The 23,126-nt window shown below is 40.1% G+C and overlaps 1 protein-coding gene across 8 annotated transcripts in view; it reads right to left on the bottom strand.

Annotated features, from left to right (window-relative positions):
- Nucleotides 1-23,126, bottom strand: part of ESR1 (estrogen receptor 1) — a 254,600-nt gene that overhangs the window by 109,672 nt on the left and 121,802 nt on the right. The gene's annotated exons all lie outside the window — the stretch shown is intronic.

Below are 23,126 nucleotides of genomic sequence, written 5' to 3'. Positions count from 1 at the left end.
ACTGTTCTGTTACGATGCTGCTGAAAAAAGTGACTTATGGCCAGTCTTACCAGACCACTTATAACTGTCACTGTGTCACTGGGGTCACAGGATCATGGTTTGGGTACTTGCAACCAGCATGAGGTGGTTGTCACATTCCATTCGCGACCATCCCAATTGGCTTTTGACAAACAAAATTGTTGAGGGAAATCATTTCACTTAATGCCCAGGTGAGTTGCTTATCAATCATGGCACAAGTGGTTATAAAACCATTCATGGTTGCATGATGACTCACTTAACAATTGCATTGCTTAATGATTAAAGTTCTGATCTCAATTGTGGTCATACGTTGAGGACTACCTGAATAAGAATAACTCTTTTAGATTCCGCAAAATCTGCCTAGTGTACTATCTGACATTACATAGGATTCCAATAGAAGTTTCCATTTCTTGATCAAACATTTCTTGATGACAAATGCTCAATTTGCAGGGAAGAAATACCAATGGTATGTTGCTTGGACCCAGTTCAAATGAAAATGGGACTAATATTTTTTAAATAGCAGATATTTTGTACTAAAAACTTTCTCTTTCACTTCTACCATCTTTTACTCATGGTCAAAATATGAAAGTAATGTGCTAATTTCTTATGGTTATATATCATCCTTGGATATCTAAAAACTCAGCTTGGCCAAAATGAGAAATGTTAGTCATTTCCATTAGAATAAAAAGTAATTTAGTAATCCCAGCTAATTTAAAGAGATGCATTGTTAAAGAAATTAAGTACATAATTCTACACATTCCTGGATACAAGATTCATTGAAATAATTTCAGCGAAACATGTTTATAGCTGAATTTCTACTCAGAGAACTCAAAGATATGTTGTAAAAGATACAAACCTGCCCTCCCTTTTTGTCCCTTTATACTTTGTGTCAACCTAGTGTAAGAACATGAGACCAACATAAGCACACTGCACATCTTTTCACACAAAAAAGGAGGTTGGAGATATAATGGTATCATATGGAACCATGTAACATAAGGGCAAGAAACTTAGGAAAGCATCTAGTTTACCTCTTTGAACACTGCAAGAGCCAATAATTACAACATTCCCAAGAGATAGCCCTTCATGAAATGATTGTTTTTTAAAATATATATATATATCTTTATTATTTACATATTGAACACAGTGTGACTGCCCTGGCATTTCATCCGCCATAGAAACCAAAGTGAAAGACAAATAACATATATACTACTAACACAGTGCTAGTCTTATACAATTATTTTTGACCAATGTATTCATTTTAATACATACTTATATAATATCACATTTCAGGTCTACTTAGCCTAATTTTTTCGTGTTCCGATTCCCACCTCGTGTTTCCAACCATTGATAATATTTATTCCATGTGTCATAATATTCTGCTCGTTTTTGTTTTTTAATTCTAATGTTAGTCTATCCATTTCTGTGCATGCTAATATCTTCCTTATTATCTTCTTTTCTGAAGGGGAATTTTCACATTTCCATTGCTGTGCATACACTATTCTCGCTGCTGTTAGGATGTGAAGTATTAGACATATTGACCCTTTGCTATAGCCTTCTATTGTATACCTAATATGAAATGATTGCCTTTGAAAGTGTTGCAACAGTAGTTTCTCTGACTATTGGCACTATTTTATCAAATGATGTCTTAACACTACCAATTAATGGAGGAGCCTATCATACAGCTGAGATCTAAGCATTAGATCTTTCTCAGATCTTTTTAAACCCTGGAACTTCATGAGTCAGAAAGACAGCACATGTTGAACAATTATACCAACTTGATTGGTATATAGTGTAAAATAACAAACATTCATGTATAATAACAAACATACTTATTCTAGTAAAACATGGCGTGAAAATAACTTCAAGATTGTCCCAAATGATTTCAAAACTTAACTTTTTGTTGTTTTTGTTAAGTTTTTTTCTGTAAAGACAAATATACTTCTTTCTCTCATAATTGGGAAAAAACAGCAGTGCATGAATAACTGAAGCGTATGGAGACAGTTCGTTCTCAGCCAAAATACCCAGACGTTTCCCTGTTAACTCCTACTCTCAACTCTTTTGAAGAAATATTAGCCTTACTTGCCTAGTTATCTCCTCATTTCTATTATCCAATGTTCCTGGAAAGTTTCCCACTGTTCTGATACTCATATTCCTTTGATGACTGGTTATATAGTGCTTAAAATGGACTTTTCCAAGTACAAATTTTTAAAAAAACTTGGGAAGAAGAAAAATGAAAGAGAAAAAAATCATGAAACATCTGGAAGAAAAGCTTCTACAAAAAACCTGAAAGGTCCTGAATGCTCCTGTTTATGCTATGATTATACTTCTTCGGCTGAGAAATTAGAAAAGTAACCCAGGAGCAATTCAAGCATAGAACAGGGGGACAGAAAGGAATCAGGTTAGCATGGGAAAGGACCCTGTACTTCATTTTAATCACTGCCCTTGGTGCTCTTTGAGTTGGTTGTTTGCTTGTAGACATTCAGCACTAGCACTGATGATGTTACCTAGTTTGGTAATGAAAGTCTGCAAGAAAACAACCAAGCTCTGAGGATCCCTGATTTCAACCCTGAACTATAAATATTCTCCTTTATTTAATCACTGCATTAGTATTTTACTGAAAAGAACAGTGAAAACACTTGTGGTTCAGAGATTATTCCGTTTTAAAATGTAAGAATAATACAGATTGCTGTTGCTCAAAATATTATCTCTTCTTTCATGAATAGATAATTATTCAAGGCATGAATTGTGTTTAATTATATATAAAGATTTTTACAACCACCGGTATGCCCAAATATGGGAGGAAGATCACTACTTCTGATACCTTTCACCCTGGCTTCACTGATAACGGATAAGAGCCTGTGGCCTAATGGCTAAGATGTCTGCCTAGTCATACCCTTACTGGGATTTGAACCTGGGCTATATTACATACTAGGCAGACATCTTAGCCATTAGGCCACAGGCTTTTATCTGTTATCAGCGAAGCCAGGGTGAAAGGTATTAGAAGTAGTGATCTTCCTCCCATATTTGGGCATACCGGTGGTAATATAGATCTATTTCAAATAGCTTGAAATAGATCTATACTAGTCTCCCTTTATTTATTTATCAGCACAAATAAAACACAAATATAACAAAGGCAACAGTAAAAATATTGGGTTTCTGTCGTGATGGACTCTTGTGATGAGCCGATTGACAGATGAGGGAATCAGTTAGCTTCCTCCCATAATTGGGGCTTACCAGGGGTTGTGACTGGTGTGTGTGTGTGTGTGTGTGTGTGTGTATATATATATATATATATGTATGTATGTATGTATGTATGTATGTATGTATGTATATATATATATATATATATATATATATATATATATATATATATATATATATATATATATATATATATAAATCTTTTTCAGTTAGTGACTGATACCTGTATTTTGGAGTAGGTATCTTTGAAAATCTTTGTTAGTAAGGAATTAATATCTTTTCTCCCATATATATGAATTGGCTTCAAATTTCATCTCAAATCAGTCAACACATATATATTAACCCATTGAAAGCTAACATAATTATAAGACAAGGACTTAGGTTAATTAGCAAGAGTTAAGCCACCATTTAATTCTCATTACAATTTGCAGAGTAATGTGATATTACCCCTGGGAGACTGCAACCTTATGACACAATGAAATTTTTTAGAATTATATTGTAATCATACATTTCATACTGTCAAGTGCTGTTCTTTAAAATCTGGAAGGATTTTGATGATTTAATAGGGCTTGCGACAGAAGAAACTTCTTGTTCAACAGGGACCAATCCTGTTGAAAGAAACTAATCAGGGAGTCACAAAAATTATAGTTTCCCAAAGATACCTGCATTTCCTTAAGTTTCAAACCACTCTATTAAAACTGAATTATGTCAAGTGTGTGAGAAGGGGAAAATCCTTTTATAAAATACATCTATAATTTGATCAGACACATTTTGAGTATTGCACATTGAAAATTTCTTCCTGAATAGTAAATATATTTGGGAGGACGAAGGAGAACACTCTCAGAATTCTGGGAAATTATGCTTTTTTCTCAGAAGCAGGAAAAAAAATTATTGCTACTTTGGATAACTTCTAGGCTGCGTAGGTTGGGTGCCTGAACCTTTCCCTGAAAAATTATTCAGGAAAAGATCACACTCAGGAGACTGAATGATAACCCAGGAGGGTACTATAAAGTTGTTCACCCTAAACCTATTGGATAATTTCCCTGAATAGTATTTTCATCCTTCATGCATTAGGAAATGTGTTGTCCTTCCATAAGAAATAATGTTGCCCTGCATAGCAGCCTGGTAGAAATGATACACAGAAGATTGTGGAGTGATGGTTTGTCAAGAGTTTCTCTTGAAATCCAAGTTGTACATGTTTTTAAGATGCACAGCTCTCTGATACAAAGTGAATAAAAAGACTTGCTTGAAGAGTACACATTCACCATATATTATATCCCACCAAAGCTGGTTAGCAGACAAGCTTATTTGGAAGGCAGCCTTGGAGATAGCAAGAAAATATTTACAGAATAGCAATAGCACTTAGATTTCATAGTGCTTTATAGCCCTCTCTAAATGGTTTACAGAGTCAGCATATTGCCCCCAACAATCTGGGTCCTCATTTTACCGACCTCAGAAAGATGGAAGGCTGAGTCAATCTTGAACCTGGTGAGATTTCATCTGCCAAACTGCTAGCAGCCGGTGATCAGCAGATGTACTGTATGTAAGATTGATCACATTATACATTTTTCTGTGAATGGTACTGCTTCAGCCTGCAAATATGTTGGTGGCATGCAATTAAACGCCTCCATAGCTTTAAGGGACTTAAAGCTGCTTCCCACTGCAAGAGTTCCTATAGCTAAGGGATGGATTAACTTCCATCATATGCCAGTCATTTATTTCGTGATTCTTGTATATTATTAAAGGTCCCCATCCTTGGTAACAAGCAATTCTTCCTTCTTATCCAGCATTGAGACCAAGTGGGCATAAGCAAGTCCTGACTCCATTCCCAAATAGTGAATTTAGACGTGATATCTAGGAGCAGTCACCATTCCTGCTCAGAGGAAGGAAAACAAGTGAGCAGGAAGATGATAGCAGCTTGTTGTCATTTGGGTTGGTGAATGACCAACAGATAGTTCTGGTAAAAAAAAAAGAAAGCACCCAGGTTGTCTATGATTCCTGTAGGGCAAGAGTGATAAAATCACCATAGATGGAGTTATGGTCCTTGGAAAAGTGCTCCACAAACTTGATACTCTCAAACAGAGAATCACGGCCTTCTCCTCATTTGTGTAGGTATTTTCTTCTCCTCCTTCTTCTCCTTCTTCCTCTTCCCCATAAGAATGTAGATTTCAAAAATTAAGCTTCTCAAAGAAATTAACTTCCCGAAGAATGAAATGGTACATTCTAAGAATAATCAGTTATTATTATTTATATACTGTTTCCAATGTGCTTGGAAATTTACTAAGGATATGTTCTTGCCCTAATCAGCCTACAGTTTAAAATCCAACCCAAGGACAGTGGAAAATAGGCAAGTAACAAGTGGTTTTTCTTGGTAATGCTTACTTAGGCTTACATAAATTGTCTGTTACAAAACAAGATTGGAATTAAAGATTTATTTGTAAAATGGCAAGTATCATCCACTCTTTAATGGAACCGGGATATTTATACTGATATCTGAACAGCAGAACCAGCTATACAGAGAAAATTGATTGCATACTACCACATAATTTATTGGTTGTTTAGAGAATCTATGACTCAGTTATTCCTTGAAATCTTCTATTATGTCTTGCTAAGAAAAGATTAAATTTAGTAAAAACCAGCCTAGAGGCTTTGGAAGACTGAAATTGCCAGGAAATGCAATTTTTAGACATTGAGGCAAACATCCTTGATTTCTTTTACATTTACTTATTAACTCCATCCCACCCCCCAATATCTTCCACCCTGGGTTTTCCTTTTTTATTCTTTTAAGATTCCTTCTTCCTTATTAGCAAGAGAGTAGCAGACTAATAGCTATAAAGTACATTTTAAACTTTAAAATTTTTAGTTTACTTTACTTTATTGTCATTGCATCTCCTACAATGAAATTAAATGCCATCTTCAGTGTACATTATAACTCTAAAAATAAAACACAAATACATCCTTCACATTCTATACAATTGAACTGAAAACCCATGTTATTGCATTAATATTGCACTATACAGAATTCAATATGGTTACTGCCCTGGGATAGCAGCTGTTTTTCAGCCTATTTGTACTTGTTTTTATTATCCTGTACCATCTGTCAGATGGTAATAATTTTAAAAAAAGAGTGGCCAGGATGAGATGGATCTTTAAGAATGTTTTGAACTTTCTTAAGGCAGTGGGAACTATAAAGCTGTTCCAAAAAGGAGAGAAGGCAACCAATGATCCTCTGGGCAATTATGTTAACCCTCTGAAGTTCTCTCCTATCTGCCACTGTGCAATTGGCAAACCATACACAGGTACAGTTAAAATATTCTCTATGGTGCAGCAGTAAAGGTCATCAGCCATTTTCATTCTGTTGTTGTTTCCTGAGAAGTCCCAGGTAGTATAATCTCTGCTGGGTCCTTTTGAGATTTTTTTTTTGCTGCAATGTGAGTGATCCAGTTCAGGTCCTCTTTTATGCTAACACCTAGAAACTTAAAACTGGCCACTTGCTCCACTTGGTATCCATTGATAAGCAAGGGCTGGATGTCTGATCTGTTCCTTCTATAGTCCACTATAAGCTCCTTGGTCTTATTAGTGTTGAGGACCAAGTTATTGTCTCCACGCCATGAAAGCAACCATTCCACCTCATCTCGATAGGCAGACTCATCCCCACCCCTACCCCAGAGATGAGTCCCACCATTGTTGTGTCATCTGCAAATTTAGTAATAGTATTACTAGCGTAAGTGGGAATGCAGTCATGCACATAAAGAGTATGGAGTAAGAGTAAAATCCCAGACATGAAAACAAAAATTGATGTGGTCATCAAGAAAATATATTCAGAAACAGAAGTTTCAGAGGGATTTTCCCTTCAGCACCCATTCAGCCTCTTCAAATGATAGCTAAAGATGTATTAACAGAAAAATAATTTCTTGTTCAGTGTATTATATCTGAAAATGTAGTATACCCAGATAACACTTCTTAAAGTCATATGCACACTAGCATATATATGAACCATTATAAAAAGCCTGTAATCTCTATGCAAATCTTTATTATTTAATGCCTTCATCAGTAGTTCCCAATCTGTGGTCTGTGGACCTCTGGGGGCAGGGGTGTGATGACATCAGAGATAATCCACAAAGCCTGAAGAAATGTTATGATTTAAATCTTTGGTTAAGTCTTGGTGGTCTGTGCCATGGCCTATGTCCACAAATGGTATTTAAAGGAGGTCCATGGCAGTGGTAGGTTCCTACCAGTTCAGACCTGTTCTGCCAAACCAGTAGTAGCTTGGCAGCCTGGGCTGCTGGAACCGGCAGCGACCCAGGCCTGCCACACCTCCAAACCAGTTCTCCTGGCAGCGCCATAGGCACTGCAATCTTGTTTTTTGCTTCTATGCATGTGCCAAGCAATTTTAGTTGTACTGTGCATGTGTGCATAGAGTGCATCAAGCTGAAAAAACTGGCAGTAATCTCTGCTGGAACCCACCTCTGGTCCATGGTGAAGAAAAGGCTGAGAACCATTGCCCTACACTATTTGGATATCTTCAGCTTTGAGTTACAAAAAATATGGCCATCATTGGTTGGAATAACTACAAAGATAACACTAAGCAATTTTATTAGCAGTAAACAATAGCCTGAATATAATTCAGTAGCTGATTTAGACCATGAAAAATGCATGCAATTTGTTCTTGGTTTGCTTGATTTAAACTTTATTTAGCAGAGCTGTTTTCCACTAGAGGCATTATTTCTTCTCATTTCAAGGCATAAACTAGTTATCGAATGTACTCTACATATCAAACACGGGAATGACAACTGATAATTCTAGTAAAATCATGTTAACCACCAGTCTTAGGCACATACTTTATTTTAGGAAGTCTCCATGTTTTCCATTCCACTGCCAAGCAATAAAACCAAAGATTATTAGACTAAATGTGTGCAAACAAATACCCAGGCAAACTTTGTGTGAATAAACACAACTGGGAGCTCCAGTTCAGTTGCATTTAGTAAACCCTTTCCACTGGAACATCACTACTCTCTCATCTAAAGAGTTTACTAGCCTAACAAACTCTGTTGACAAGTAGCTATAGTTACTAAATGAAGCATTACACCTCAGTCAAGGTACATGAGACCCCATACAAATGGAAAAGTAAGTATTTAGGTTATTTAATTCCAAAATCTTAAAAATGGAAATAGTTGGAGACTATGGGGAGGAGGATGGTGAGTAGCAAGTGCCTGTTACCATAATAAGCTCCATTACCTTAAGATAGGGGTAAAAATTATCTCTCTGATTGCTAGCATTATCCAGTTAAGTTTCAGGGTAACTGGCAAAGAGAAAGCCCTGAAACATTACAGATTCATAGAATATTGGACTTGAAGGGGATCTTTTGGACAGGTAGAACAAGCCACAATGTCAGAATAATGATGTGTGCATTACTTGTATATTTGCAGTTTCTATTTACCTCATGATGTCTGATGAAAGTGCAGACACTGCATGCTGGTGTTAGGATTCATTGCTTCACCTACCCTAACTGTAATCACTCATAGTTATAGTCATTGAGCCTCACATTCACATTTAGTTTAGTTTAGGAATCCTCTGCCAATAGTTCTCCATTCAGACTTCCTTTGAAAAGCTCAAGTGAGGGAGAAGCCATCACTTACTGTACTTCCTCATTTATTTATATGATTTGTAAATCATATGTCACATAAGTCATGGGTGGCTTATAACATTTAAGCATACAAACCAGAGGTGGTATTCTGCTGATTCACCCCAGTTCGGGCAAATCGGTAGTGGCAGTGGGAGGCTCTGCCCACCCACCCAGACATCATCACAGATGCTCTGCGCATGTGCAGAAGTGCAGAAACATCACATGTCAGTGAAGCAAGTGCACACACTCCCAGTTCCAAACTGATAGCAAAGGTAAAATAAAACCATTACTGATACAAACCCACCATTCATATCCCCTGACACTCAAAGATAAATAGTTGACCCCCACTTAAAGTTCATCTACCCCACACTCGAATTGCTGGGGTGCCTTTATGAAAGGCTAAAGGGTTGGAGACTTATGAATCTCTGGAAGGAGATGCTCTTCCACAAGAAAGACCTATTCTTTACATCTCTTCACAAGAGGAAGTTCCTCCTAATATTCAGCATGAATTATCTTTTAATTTCAAACTGTTCATTCTCTTAACACAAAACAAATTTGTGTGTTTTTCACATAACAAGCTTTTAGATATTAGTAGCATACCTTACTTGGTCTTCCCATTGGCCAACCAAATATATTGAGCAACTTTAATCGTTTCTTAGTAAACTTCATTTCCAGTTCTGTTTCATTCTGGTATTTTTTTCTCTAAACTAGTGGTTCCCAATGTGGGCCCATGCCCCACAATTTGATTTTTAGTGGGGGCAAGTTGAACCTTGTTTAAATCAAGTTAATGGCCTTTTAGGCTTCTTCCACATGAGTAGAGTTCATTTTGAGTAAAATAAGAATTATATGTCATGCGGGGGGGGGGCATCAGAATTTTAGTGATGCTTAGATGGGGCATGGCCAAAAAAAGGCTGGGAACCACTACTCTAAACCTAAACTTCTCCATTCCCCTTTTGAAGGTTGGTCTCCAGAATCAGATAGTAATTCTCCAAATGTGATCTAGTCAATTCACTATATGAGATTATTGTATGATATTTGGGTTAATGTCACTCCTTGCTCATATCCACTTAGTTGTTCACTAAAGACCATTAATCCTTCCAACATGTATCATTGACAAGACTGTTTTCCCCACCATATAACCCGGCATTTAATTTTTCCTACTTAGTACTGGATTTTACTACTGGACCTTGCTGAAGACCATCCTGTTGGATTTGGCCCTATGATCAAGCTAGCTGAGGTCATTTTAGATCATGATTCTTGTCCTCTAAAGTACAGGTTCTCAATTTTGTTTATGGGCCTTTCTGAGCTACATTTACCATCTCATGTGACCTCCCCCTCATAGTTGCTGTTAACTGGAAAAAGGTACTTTACCTGCACTGCTTATTAATGTCAACTATTTTGTGTAAAGACAATGTGTTTGTGAAAATTAGGAGAAATTAACCTAGCATTTAAGTTTAAGCAACCCCTAAGAAACCTACCGTGGACTCCTAGAACTATAGCACAGCTCAGATGAGAACCATTGCTTTAATTCAGGAGTCCCTAACTCCCAATCCATGGACCGACACCACTCCATGGCATGCCAGCAAGCAGGCCATGCAAACAAGTGAAGCCCCATCCATGGGATGCAAGCAAAACACAAAACCACACCCTCTCCAGTCCATGGAAAAACCTCTCTCCACGCAACAGGTCCTTGTGCCCAAAACATTGGAGGCTGTTGCTTTAAAGTATTAACTAGGCCTATTATATTGATGTCATCTGTAAATCTACTTCTGTAAGTACCCTTTTCATTCCATCTCTTGGGTCATTTACAAACATATTTAGCAGCACAGGATTGCGGACAAAGATCTGGGGAAATTGATATTGCTGTTCACATTGATGCGGAATCATATGTGAATATCAATATACATGATTATTCGACTAGTGGCAAATCCACTAAACTATATTACCTGTTAGATCCATTTATCATTTTGCCACAAGGATATCATGAAAAGTCCTGCCAAATATACTTTACTAAAATCAAAATACATTATATCCACAGCATTTCCTTGGTCTACCAAACCAATCTCAATATCTTTCCCTCTCGCCCCTACCTTCTCTCATAAAAAAAGACAAGATCAGGTTGGTACAACATCTTGAGAAACCATACTGGCTCTTGGTATGAGGGGTCTTTGATGCTCACTGAGCTTGGTTGTATTTTTTGCAGACATGTTACTACCCAAACTAGGTAACATAACCAGCACACTGAGTATATTACCTAGTTTGGGTAATGAAACGTCTGTAAGAAAACAACCAAGCTCAGAGAGCACCAAGGGCCCCTCATTTCAACTCTACATTACAAATGTTTTCTTTTATTGGCTCTGGATAATAATAGCATTATGAGCATTAAAAGTGCTTACAAATATGCCTTTTGAAGACTGTTCAATTACCTTGCCCTATATGGATGATAAACTAAATGTTTTGCTTAGTTCTAAATTTCTTGGGTGCTGCTTCTTCCCCTTTCGAAATACCAGGAGTCTTCAAAGATTATTACAAATGGTTCTGAGAATTCCAATACATTAGGATGCAATTCATTCCTGAAAACCTATATTTATTTAAAGAAACAAGAAGGGCAATGTTACTATACCTTTTTCAATCCTGAAATGTATACTTCTCCTTTCCTCATTTGTGTTGGAAATCATGTTTTGATAGCAGATAGATGCAAAGAAGTTATTCCACCTCTTTTCTATTGCCTATCATTACTTCTCAATATTTCTTACATGGCAGATCAAGAGTCTCCTTGACTCTACTGCCATTCTTATTATATTTACATTCCTCACAAACCACATCTCATTCAGAGCTTTAGCCTTCCTGACTCCGTCTGTCAAACCATGCCAGCCATGTTAATAAATCTCAGCTCCCACACTCAATCCTATATTCAGGAACATACTTCCAGCAGGAGTTCACATCCATGCCATGACCAGTTTAATAATCTTTCTTTTCCTTTTTCTTCTTCACCAGTTTGGTAGACCAAGGAAATTCACAGAAATAAAACTTTTATATACTGCATGTGTGTGTGTGTGTGTGTGTGTGTGTGTGTGTATGTATGTATGTATGTATTTATATATATATATATAGATAGATAGATAGATAGATAGAGAGAGAGAGAGAGAGGAAGAGAGAGAGGGGGAGGGAGGGAGGGAGAGAGAGAGAGAGAGAGAGAGAGAGAGAGTTTAAATTCTAGGTTTTTTCCAGTCAGTGGAAATTTGACCATCATGCTACCCTTCTTGTTTATATTATTCCTTAACTAATGCTTTGATACTGGAAACAGGTTTTTCAAATGCCAGTAAGTCAGATGGAGATGATTAAGATAGCAAGGAAATGCATTAAATGATTGTACCCATACAACATCCTCCCCTTTGCTATGCTCAGCCTGAAAATTACCGATATTTGATGACATGGAGGGGAACACTGAGTAGGCTAATCTCTTGTGACTTCTTTTACTCAGTTAAGAGTTGGTAGATAGGAAGATAGGATAGGATAGGATAGGATAGGATAGGATAGGATAGGATAGGATAGGATAGGGTGGAGTAGAATGGAATGGAATGGAATGGAATGGAATGGAATGGAATAGAATAGAATAGAATAGAATAGAAGCTGGAAGGGACCTTAGAAGTCTTCTAGTCCAGCCCACTGCTCAAGCAGGAGAAGCCAAAGGAAAGTACAAATCTCCTTTATTTCTCTGTATGTTTGATTCTGCACTCACATGCTGGCAGAACATTATCAAGTTGAAGTAGAACCCAGGCAAAGAAGAGATTGTCAGTGGAAAGTTCCTGAATGTGGACACATGGCAAAGTGTGGACTTTCCCAAGGATTATGTAAATTCTCAGCCTATTCATGCCAATTTGGGCTTCTACTCCCTCCAAAGGTACAAGTAGATCTTTTAGGAAAGCTCCTAGATTCATGATGTTATTAGAAACTATTACCAACTGCTGAAGTCCACCTACTTGTATTGGTTTAGGTTTAGGTTTATTTGATTTAGGTTTATTCGATTTATATGCCGTCCTTCTCCCAAGGACTCAGGGCGGCGTACAACATTAAAAGAAACACATAATACAAAAGTTAAAAAGAAATTAAATAGGATATCCCAAACCCAATTAAAATTGACAATGACACATTTTTTTTAAAAAGAATTAAAATTAAAATTAACAGTAATCAATAATTTGATTTGTTTTGTTCAGGCCAGGCTCGCTTGCTGGAAAAGCCAACTTTTTAGGGCACGTCGGAAGGACCGGAGGTCGGAGATTATACGAAGATCCGGGGGCAGCTCATTCCAGAGGGAAGGCGCTCCCACAGGGAAGGCTCTCCCCCTGGGGGTCACTAGCCAACACTGTCTGGCCGACAGCACCCTGCGGAGGCCAACTCTGTGGGATCGCACTGGACGATGGGAGGCTACCAGTGGCAGTAGGTGGTCTCGCAGATACCCTGGGCCTAAGCCATGGAGCGCTTTAAAGGTCATAATTTAGTACCTTGAATCGCACCCGGAAGACAACCGGCAACCAGTGCAGGCCGCCTAAAAGGGGTGTAACATGGGAGTACCTGGGTGCCCCCATGACAACCTGCACAGCCGCATTCTGGACCAGTTGAAGCTTCCGGGTGCTCTTCAAGGGCAGCCCCATGTAGAGACCGTTACAGTAGTCCAGGCGAGAAAGGACGAGGGCATGAGTGACTGTGCACAGAGCATCCCGATCCAGAAAGGGGCGCAGCTGATGTACCAGGCGAACCTGGTAAAAGGCCCCCCTGGTCATGGCTGTCAGGTGTTCTTCTAAACTAAGACGCATATCCAGGAGGATGCCCAGATTGCGGGCCCTCTCTGAGGGGGCTAAAATTTCTCCCCCTATAATCAAAGAAGGAACAAGATGCACAAATCAAGATGACGGAAACCACAGCCATTCCGTCTTGGAGGGATTGAGCTTGAGCCTGTTCCTCCCCATCCAGATCCGCACAGCCTCCAGGCATCGGGACATCACGAGGGCATTGTTTGGGTGGTTTGGGGTAGAGATGAAAAGTTGGGTATCATCAGCATATTGATGATACCGTATCCCAAAACCATGGATGATCTCACCCAGTGGTTTCATATATATGTTGAACAGGAGGGGTGAGAGAACCGATCCCTGGGGCACCCCACAAGTGACGTGCCTCGGGGTCGATCCCTGCCCTCCAGTCAACACAAACTGCGACCGATCCGACAGGTAGGAGGAGAACCACCGTAAAACGGTGCCCCCCACTCACAACCCCTCGAGTCGTCGCAGTAGGATGCCATGGTCAATGGTATCAAAAGCTGCTGAGAGGTCTAATAGGACCAGGACAGAGGAACAGCCCGTATCCCGGGCCCGCCAGAGATCATCGACCAACGTGACCTATGCCGTCTCCATGCTGTATCCAGGCCTGAAACCCGACTGAAACGGATCCAGGTAGACAGCTTCATCCAGGGACTGGGAAAGCTGACGTGCTACCGCATTCTCAACAACCTTCGCTACAAAGCGAAGGTTGGAGACCGGACGATAGCTGGCTAAAGAAGCTGGGTCCAGGGAAGGCTTCTTAAAGAGGGGCCTCACCACCGCCTCCTTCAAGGCAGTGGGAAAGAACCCCTCTCTCAATGAAGCATTGGTAATTGCCTGGAGCCAGCCTCGAGTCACCTCCCGGGAAGCCAAGACTAACCAAGAGGGACAGGGGTCCAGCACACAAGTGGCAGCACTGAGTCTCCCCATAATCCTGTCCATGCCCTCAGGGGTCACAGGATCAAACTCATCCCAGATGGTCTCCACAAGATTCATCCCCGTTCGACTCGCCCGAATCTACCCAGGCAGAGTCCAAGCCTATCCAGATCTGAACGATTTTATCCTGCAGATACTGAACAAATTCTTCAGCCCTACCCTGCAAGGGGGTCTTTCCCAGCTCCTTGGTTAAGTAAGGAGCGGGTCACCCTAAACAGGGCGGCTGGACAGTTATCTGCGGACGTGATAAGAGCGGAAAAATGTTGCTGTTTTGCTGCTTTTATCGCCCTAAGTAGGATTTAATATGAATCCTTACTAGTGTTCAATCAGATTCGGACCAGCTGGCCCTCCAACCACTCTCTAGACATCTTTTCTGGTGTTTCATTTCCCGGAGTTCCTCGGTAAACCAGGGAGCTACCCAGGATTGACACCGGGTCAGAGGCCGCAAAGGCACAACACGCCCTATCCCAGGATTCCACTAGGGCTTTGGTCACGTTGTGAGCAAGGGATTCAGGAAAAGTCCCAAGCTCCATCAGGAACGTTTCAGGGTCCATCAGGTGCCTGGGGCGGAACCATCTAGTTGGTTCCGCCTCCCTGCGGTGAGGGGTAGCAGTATGGAAGTCAAGCCTGATGAGGAAATGATCAGACCCTGACAAGGGTTGGATAGAAATATCCCCTAAATCTAGATCATTCATCCACTGCCCAAAGACAAAAATCAGGTCGAGCGTGTGTCCCACATTATGGGTGGGATCTTGAATTAACTGAGTTAGGTCCATAGCCATCATGGAAGCCATGAACTCCTGAGCTGACTCAGATGTCTCACCAATGGAAGGCAGATTGAAATCCCCCAGGATCATAAGCCTGGGGAAATCAACCGCAAATCCAGCTAACATATTCAGCAGCTCCGGCAGGGCTGATAAAACGTAGCAGGGAGACAGGTACGTAACAAAAAGGCCCACCTGAACTCCAAGGCCCCATTTCACAAAAAGGGACTCCCACCCACCTATCTGAGGCACAGTGACCTCCTGAGGTCTGAGACTTTCCCTAATAAACCCCCCCCCCCTGACCTGGGCTCTCAGCTGGTGAAACGCCCGGAAGCCTGGTGGGCATAATTCACTAAGGGGAACACCCCCCTCTTGGCCCAACCAGGTCTCCGTAATGTACGCCAGGTCCGTTCTACCCTCTTGTATGAGGTCGTAAATGAGGGGAGCCTTATGTACCACGGACCTGGCGTTAAGCGACACCAGCCGGAGACCAGGGTCCTGTAATCCCGAGCACCCAGGGGTGTGAGAAGGGTGATGAGGGTTGGAACAAGCGATCGCTCTTAAAAAGTGGACCCGCGTCCCCCAAACATAATTTGGCCCTCGGCCAGGACCGGATTTTCCTATAGGCTAACTAGGCTTCAGCCTAGGGCCTCAAGATCAAGAGGGGCCTACATTCAAATTGTTAGCAAAATTAAAATTACACTATTCTAAAAACAGTGAACACTAAAACACTGAAGCGAAAATAAGGAGAAATTCTATGCATATGACTAATAAACAAACATAAAAATGTATTGGTTAAGATCGTTCCAGCACCGCGGCAGTTGGGGAACCCGCCCACGTTCCCGGCACTGGTGGTCGGGCGAGAGGCATGGCCGCTCCCAGTAGCCGCCCCATCGACGCGGAGCCCATCAGCGGCTCCAGCAGGTGAGGGCGAGGGGGCCGAGCCGGGCAGCTGAGCGTAGCAGGGGAGGCGGCTGGCCTCGCTGCCTTTGCCGCAGAGCAGCCCTCCGTTGGGAGGCCAGCTATATATATTGATATACATTGATATATCACAGTAATGATGTATTTTATTGTCTCTCATGTAATTTACAAACTTAAAAATGGGAGGTGAAAGGGCCTCATAAGTGGAATAGCCTAGGGCCTCTTTTCATCTAAATCCGGCCCTGCCCTCGGCCCCCACCATATCTGCCTCTCCCACAAACAGTAGAGATGGTGGACCCCCCAATGGAATGGCTTAATGTCTTCCCTGGAATCCCAACCCTTCCCAGCACTCCCGACCCGCACCCCTTAGTTAGCTCTGGCCTGTGCCCTGGCAGACTCCCCCTCAAGCCTGTCTGAGCAATCTGTATCAACCCCCCACCCTCCCCTTAAAATTTGATTTAAAAACTCCTGTAAAAAACCCCTAAGCAGTCTCTTCTTGGCATGCCACCTCTCAGGATCCCAAAATCCGTTATTAAGGAAGCGTCTTGATAGGTAAGAAGGCCATCCCTGGGAAAGGGGGAGTTCCCGAAGGGAATAAAGTTCTGTCGCAGTATAGAATAGAGGAGAATGTGGCATCAACCAAATGGGATGACATCACGGGGAGATGGAACGAGGAGATGACATGTCCAGGGGGGGGAGCCAACAGTGTTCAAGGGGGGTAGCGGGAAGCTGCTGCTGGACACACCCACGCCGGCTGCAGAGATCCCAAGCCAGGCGACCGGCCTCCACTGCCGCTGAGCACACCCACGCTGGCTTCAGAGACCCCAGGCTGGGCATTCTGATGAGCACACCCACACCAGCTGTGTTCAAGGGGGGGGGGGTAGCAGAAAGCTGGCGCTGAGCCCATCCACGCTGGCTGCAGAGATCCCAAGCTGGGCGACCCGCCGCCGCTGTCGCTGAGCAAACCCACGCTGGCTTCAGAGATCTCAGGCTGGGCGTTCTGATGACCACACCCATGCCAGATGTGTTCAAGGGGGGGTAGCAGGAAGCTGCTGCTGGGCACACCCATGCCGGCTGCAGAGATCTCAAGCCGGGCGACCCGCCGCCGCTGTCGCTGAGCACACCCACGCTGGCTTCAGAGACCCCAGGCTGGGCATTCCCATCCACGCCGGTTGCAGAGTACCCAAGACGGGCGCCCTGCCACCACCGCTGACCGTACCCACATCGGCAGCCGCTGACGATCTTCATTCTCTCACCACCAGCCGCCCCCTTTCATTCACGATGTTTCGGCTACGAAGCAGTAAATCGCAGCTCAAGGGTATCCCCGAGGTCCCAGGAAGTTCTCATAGCTAGACCTGGAACCAACGATGGAATAGGGTACCCCTGCAAGCCCCCGAGAAGGACAATCATCTCCCCGAAGCTCTCCTCAAACACGACAGGACACCATCTAGGGCATGCGCAGAAGACCTTTGAGTATTGGATACTTCATTTCTGCTTTACTGTAAATGTGATTTGTGTTAGGCTTCTTTTGAGTATGGTCCAGAAGCTGCAGTCTGTGCGAATACAGCTGCCAATTGGAAACATTGGATTCTTGGTTATATACACAGTATACCAGTGATGAAACAACCCACTGGTTGGCTAGCCAGGTTCAAGGTTTTGCTCTTGGAACTTTCTGCCCTAAAATCTTACACTGAGGTTACCCTGAGGCAGATCACCTCTGGGTATCTGGTTTCGAGTCACCATTAAGATGATCAGAGGAGCATTTGGTTTTTTTGTGATGTAATTTTCAGACTCTTGTTTGGTACTTACTTGTCCCCTGATATATCTAAATTCCTCCTATGGTTTGTATAAGATGTCTACCCAAGTTTTCCTAGGTAAGTGATATGTGAAAGTAAATTGAAAATGCTTCCTCCTTTTTATAACAATTTACTTTGCCAGAAACTATTGTGACTGCCGTAATTTAATGTTAGGTTTTAACATAATGATGTACAACCAATTAAATATTAGATAATGATGTATTTAATGTACAGGAATGATATACAACTAATTAAATATGAGATAATATTCACTTTTCCTAACACAAAATAAAATTGACATTCCTTAGTATATCAAGCTCTACGATCTATGCATGTTTATATAAAAAGAAGACACACTATATTCAATATTTTTAATCTCATACCAAGCAAATATTGTAGCCTAAAGAGATCTATCTAGACTAGATTTTATAAGGAAAATGAATCCTTGATATAAAAATGGGACATAAAACTACTGACCCCTGACTTACAAAAGCAGCTTACCTCTGCCCTTTACAAAATACCAAAACTTGCACAACGTTTTTCAAACTATACTGAGGTTCACTAATCACTGAAACCTTACATAATGAGCCAAGGCCAGAGAGAGTGCGTTTATAAACTTGAATTAATCATTGACTACGGGATTGGTCTGTCATCCAAAACCAATTAAAAATGCATTATCAAATGTGGATTCTTTGCTGATCAAAAAAAGGCCAATAGATAAATTGAATACTAACAAATGTTTCAAAGGGCAAAAAGACATATTTATGAAGAGTAATCATAAGTGTAGGGAGAAAAACAGGAAAGGAAATAAAAGCAAAAAAAAATGGTATCTAACAAGTAAGTTGCATAAAATAACATGGTAGGATATTACAATCAAGTTTTAAAAAATAAGATGGTGGGGAAGGGATGAATTCCAATTTACAACATTATCATTATTATAACAATTTTACAGTTATTGTAATTTGGTAAATTGTTTGTGAATGATCTTTTATATTTGTAGAATTCTACATTTTATAAAAATTATAGGTACTTGGGAATCTCATACTATATATAGTATATACCAAGAATGAGGATATGCTCTTTAAATTGTTAATATAGTGAAGAGAACCAGAGATCTCACATTAGAGATAACAGCAAAAAAAATAGGGTGGTGATATTTATTTACTTATTAGTTGTTAGGTTTATATCTCTTTTCACTGAGCTCAAGATAGATTACATGGTCTGCCATTTTATATCCAAAATAACCCTAACTCTATGACTCTATAACTCCATGTGGGCTGACTGAGAGGGAGAATGACTGTCCCAAAGTCATCCCATGAACTCTTGGGGCTAAGACTTGACCCTGGGACTCGCCAGTCCCAATCAAACACCTAAAGCAGGCCTCTTCACACCTGACAACTTTAAGACGTGGACTTGAACTCCCAGAATTCCTCAGCCTGCCAGCCAGCTGAGGAATTCTAGGAGTTGAAGTCCACAAGTCTTAAAGTTGCCAAGTTTGGAGACCCCTGATCTAAAGCAGTGCCTCACCATATCAAGGGAAGAGGTTTTTTAGAGGTAGAATAAATGTTTTTGTATTACCAGTATTGTCCTGAAAGATTCATTTTATATACTGTATCTGGAAAACTGGACATTTCAAGAGCTTAAATGATTCATTGTGATAATGTAAAAATAACCAAGTAAATAAGTTTATTTTCCACATTTCCTCTGCTCTATTCCTATGTAAGACATTGAACTGAACTATAAGCATCTTGGAGCCAAAACTTATCTTCTCATAGTAGCCATCAATAGGACCGGAAGAGTTCACTCTTACTGTGCCTATTTAAAAGGAAGAGTCACTGCATACAGTGGAACATCTCCAGAGTTAAGTGTGCACAGAACTAAAACTAAAATAAAAGATGCCATTTTGTGAATGCTTCCAGTAAATTGCAATTAACAGTTATCCAAATTTTCTTAATGTCTCAGTATATCTGCCATTCCTTTATTATACAGGTAGCCCTTGATTTACAACAGTTCATTTAGTGACTATTCAAAGTTACAACGGCATTGAAAAAAATGACTCATGATTATTTTTCACACTTATGACCATCTCCACGGTCATGTAAACAACAGTCAGACTTATGACCATTGTCCCCATGATCACATGATCAAAATTCAGATGCTTGGGAATTGATTCATATTTACGGCAGCTGCAGTATCCTGGGGACATGTGATCCTCTTTTGTAAACTTCTGGCAAGCAAAGTCAATGTTTGCTTAATAATTGGGTCACTAATTTAACAACTGCAGTGATTCACTTAACAACTGTGACAAGATAGGTCATAAAATGGGGCAAAATTCACTTAACAAATATCTCACTTAGAAAGAGAAATTTGGGGCTCAGTTGTGAGTCCACAAGAGGAATATCTGTACTAGTCTTATATGATTTTGATAAGTAAAAGAGTCCTTTAAAAGTAGCCTAATATTTTAAAGCATGTTAGACACCACAAAGATGTGGCAGTAATAAACATGAAAAGTCCTATCCATAGGATTTGATTGGAACTCTGTTTTTATAGTTAGCTTAAAATGAAATCTGGATGCAACTAGGGGAAAACCTTTAATCCAGGTTGCAAATGTTTACATTTATCTGTAATTAGATAGATCCAAGAGACTGCTAAATATATTAATCTCCACGAATTCCAAAGAAAAACAATTACCAACCTAATCCAAAGGGAGACTCCCCCCAAAAACTGAGACACAGAACAGGACAACGTCATCGCTCTCCTCCCTTACATCAAAGGCACCACAGATAAAATCAGCAAAATTTTCCACAAACACAATTTCAAGACAGCCTTCAACACTGACCAAAAAAAACAGCCAACATCTTAAGAAACCCCAAAGACAAAATCCAGCTAGCAAAACAAGGAGTCTACAAAACACCATACAAAATCTGCCCTGCAACATACATAGGACAAACAAACAGGAGAATAAATGCACACATCACGAACACAAGAACGCAGTAAGAAAAAAAGAAAAAACTTCCTCCCTTTTCCAGCACCTTAAAGCTACAGGACATGAAATTAATTTTGAAGGAACTAGATTAATCTCCAAAACTGAACACTTCAACAAGATAATAATTATGAAAGCTATCGAAATAGAGAAACACCCCACAACATGAATAAACTTGACAATACCTCCCGCCTACCAGACATCTGGAAACCAGCCCTAGTCAACAAGCAAGCCCCACCCACCACCCAGGCTGTTACAATACGAAACAACAATGGACACACAGCCAGCACCAGTCTACCAATCATGATACAACCATGCAATCAATCATTCCACTTACTGAAACAAAGCCAGCACTCCACACACACCCCACCAAGATTTATAGAAAGACGGCAGCTCCGACCACGCTTTAAGCCCAAAACCCAGCCTGAAGATGGCAAGTGAGACCTCACTGAAATGTTGCCAAGACAATCTCAATCTTATATGGGAAAAGACCCGAATACAACAAGACTATACACACAACACACAGACATATAGTCCAAGAGAAAGATTCAGAAACCAATCTAAAATTAGACATACATACATACATACATACATACATACATACATACATACATACATACATACATACAGTATTTTAGATTGGTTTCTGAATCATTCTCTTGGACTATGGTGAATACATAGCACATTTTAATATTTATGACAGATTGCTCTGGTATCAGATGATATACCAAAAAAACAATTCATGCCTGCTACTAATTACAGATTTTTTTTTTTTAAAAAAAAAACACTTTCCAAAATCTCTTAAACAAGTGGAAAAGTTTCAAAGCCAAGTATTTGGAAGATCAAAGGGTCCATTTTTTGCACAACCTGCTTCCATATATTACAGTACACATCTACTGATAGGTAATACACTCCCTACATTCCTTTTGAAATGAGAAGAAAGTTTTTAGCTTTCATACTTTCTTTTAATTATTAGCACTTCTTTCCAAGCTTCAGTTTGGTGCCTGTTTTTTAAATAAAGAAGGTGCTTTCTGCTCTTCCAAAAAGAGCGGGAAGCAATTTCTTTAGTGCTTCTCCCCCCACCTTAAGGATTTGCTTATTACTAGTCTGATCCCAGATACACCTCTTAGATATTTTTTTGTTCTTATTGTAATATAATAAGATTGCCATTTTTATCTGAATATAATGGATATTTTGGTCATCTCTGAAAGCAACTGTTGTTTTCCAGCTGTTCTAGTTAACTCTGTTTTGCTAAAAAATATATTTCATATTTATATTTAAAAACAATTGATTAAGGAGGGGGGTTTGAAAATGATATTCCATTTCTAAATTGATTTGCTAAGGTAGAAGACAGCCATCCATTCTTTATCTCTTTCTGAAAATTAGATGCATATATTGAACAGAGAATTTCTGATCCTATACAGCAGCATCATATCATTGCTTTATTAATTCATGACCATGACTTATAGAAGTTGAACATTGCTCCCATATGACATGGCCATATGGGGGCAATATGCTGTCTCTGTAAACCACTTAGAGAGGGCTGTAAAGCACTGTGAAGCTGTATATAAGTTGAAGTGCTATTGCTATTGCTGTGAGTTCTGTATCCATTATACAGTATATGCAATGTCTTTCAAAATCTTGCCCAACTTTTTCTCACTACTCAAGACCTTCCTTCCTGAAAACTGCATTTGGAGGAGTTTCCTGATTTATACAAGAAAAAAAATTAACATCATTTTGTGTAATATTGAATTCAAGTGTCAATTGCTGACAGAATGGAGCTGCGGGGGGAGGGGGAGCAGTGGGGAGGGATTCTATATGATAAGCTACAAAATTGACAGGAGCATAGAAACATTTGTAAAGAGAAAAATACATTCCCAGAGCAAAGATATTAAGTTTTCAACTTTTGGAATATTTGGAAAGAAAAATGGAAGAGAGTGGGCAGATTGAATGACATACAGGATGAAGACCCAGCCAGAAATCTCTTAGAAAATTAAGATATATTGTAAGTAATTCTACAAGTTTGTTAATAACTGTCCCTAATATGGCTAGTGTGGTTTAAGA

The sequence above is a fragment of the Thamnophis elegans genome, chromosome 4, assembly GCF_009769535.1.
Source record: "Thamnophis elegans isolate rThaEle1 chromosome 4, rThaEle1.pri, whole genome shotgun sequence".
Classification (NCBI taxonomy): domain Eukaryota; kingdom Metazoa; phylum Chordata; class Lepidosauria; order Squamata; family Colubridae; genus Thamnophis; species Thamnophis elegans.
The sequence above is the reverse complement of the archived record's forward strand: the minus strand, read 5'-3'. Positions and strand labels throughout refer to the sequence as shown.